The following is a 2,342-nucleotide window of genomic DNA, read 5'->3' on the forward strand; positions in this document are numbered from 1 at the left end:
GATAGCACTCCTTCCCCCGCCCCTTCTCCTTCCCCCTCTCTCTCTCTTTACTTTAGTTCCTGTTTCCCTACAGGCAAGCCCAGATTGAGATTTGAAACTCAAAAGGTTTAAAAAATTTCAAAACGTTTCAACTTGCCTTGTTTCGTTTCAAGTTTGTTTCAAAGCTCTTTGTTTCATTTTGAGTTCACTGTTTTGATCTCATAATGAATTGAAACAGCATCAAAACAAAACTGCCAGTAAAATTTCACACAGCCCTACTGAGCAGTGCCAGGACCAGACCTCCTGCTAGTGTAGTATCCCTGTGCAATTAGTTTATTACTAGCTAACTGTACAGTAGACTAATTTACTGCGCAGTATCTTATTAGCACAATTATTTATTGACACTTTATGGTTCAGTAGATTAGTGTACTGTGCAGTAAAGTGTCTCATGTAAGCGCATCCACTGGGTGCATCTACACATGCTATCAGTGTAATGCAATAAACTCCAGCGCAGTTCGCACTATAGTTAATAACTCCTGAGTGCAGCTTCTATATGTGCACCCAGGACCACAGCAATTTGAGCCAGGGTGGAGTAGCCCTGGGCTGGCAGCAGGCTTGGGGAGTCAGCCCTATGCTTTGGGTTGTGAAGGGAGATGACAGAGGGGCTGGCTAGGGCATGAGAATGCTCAGAGTATGAAGCCATGTGGCTAGGCAGCAGGCAGGGATCTGGCCCCCCCGCTACCTGGGCTGACCAAGAATAATTTATACCCAGGTCAGCATTTATACGTGCATTGAGGTGCAGTTATTTTCACTGCCATAAGATAGTACTCTCCCCAACAATATGGTTTAGTAGATTAGTGTACTGCACAGTAAAGTGTCTCATGTAAGCACGCCTGCTCCAGACACACAATGGAAACAGTCAGATTAAACTATGTTACTATCACACAATGATTGGCTCACATGACATAAATAGGCACTTAGTGCTTCCATTTAATGTGGGGCTGAATAAAAATATACACAGAAAAAAAAGGAAAACATGGATAGAAAGCATAAATCTTTATGTGAATATATCTGTGAGAATAGTGTTTAAAATTTTCAAAAAGAGTAAACACGAAGGTGCAGAGGATGCATTGCGCTACAAATACTGTGGCATTGAAGTCAAATCTCATGCCAACAGGATAAAAGAACATGTAGAAAACAAGCAACACATTAAAATTAAAGAAGAATGTGAGACTAGAGATAAACAGGCTATATCTGGAGCCTTTAACAGGGCATTATTGAAAGAGAGAACCCAACACAACTGTGTTAATGAATTTGTGCATGCTGTTTGTTTTCCTGGGCAATCGCTGTTTCTCACGGAGAGACTGATCAGTGACTTTGTGTGACAATACTGTCCAGCAGCAAAAACTCTTCCTAATGCAGACAACCTCGCTCATAAATACCAGAGAGAAAATGACAATGCTGAAGTATCTAAAATGACTGAAAGAATTAATGGAAATGTGGTGTCTAGTTTGATTTTTGATGAATCCCCTGATGTGTTGGACCACCTGATTCTCAGCCTTTTGTTTTCATTTTTTGATTTCAAAGCCAAAAAACCTGCATTACACATGTGACATTCATCCCATTTACTGACACCCCAAGCATCCATACAGCAGTAAATGCAATGTACCAACTGACTTGGGAAAATGTGGCCACCACTAACATGGATTCTACCTCCTACTGTATATGGCTAAGTTTTTAAGGGAGATAAAACTCAGTCAGAAACTGGAGCTATTACGAGTTTCTTGTCCTGCTCATTTAATTCATGTTGCACTATCATCAGCCATAGCTATTGAAGAAATGAGAGACGTGAAATCTTTCATCATTGGATTTGGGGCCTACTGATGCAAAACTTGATCAAAAGTTATATACTATATTATATATAGTACAATGTTGATTAAAAGTTGTATAGTATAGTATAGTATGACATAGCATATCATCACTGCTATGCTATGCCATGCTATTACATATATTTGATAATTTAAGAAATGCAGAGTGGAACTGGTAACAAAGCCACTAAAATATGTTCAATGATCAAATTTCTTGACCAAAAATAATTTCACCCAAGGAAAAATATGTATGCCAAGAAAGTTAATTTAACAGATTTATAGATTTTAATGCTTGGAAAACAGCACAGCATCTTCTAGTCTGATATCTTGCATAAGCCAAGATAGAATTTCATCTCTTAATTCTGTGTTAAGCCCAGTAACGTGCATCTTTGGCATTCTGTTTTGACACAGATGCACGTTACAAAGATGTAACATGCATCTTTGGCATTCTGTTTTCGCCCTGTTCAACATCTTCATCAGTGATTTGGATGAGGG

The sequence above is a fragment of the Gavialis gangeticus genome, unplaced genomic scaffold (assembly GCF_001723915.1).
Source record: "Gavialis gangeticus isolate Ggan-Ray unplaced genomic scaffold, GavGan_comp1, whole genome shotgun sequence".
Taxonomy (NCBI): Eukaryota; Metazoa; Chordata; order Crocodylia; family Gavialidae; genus Gavialis; species Gavialis gangeticus.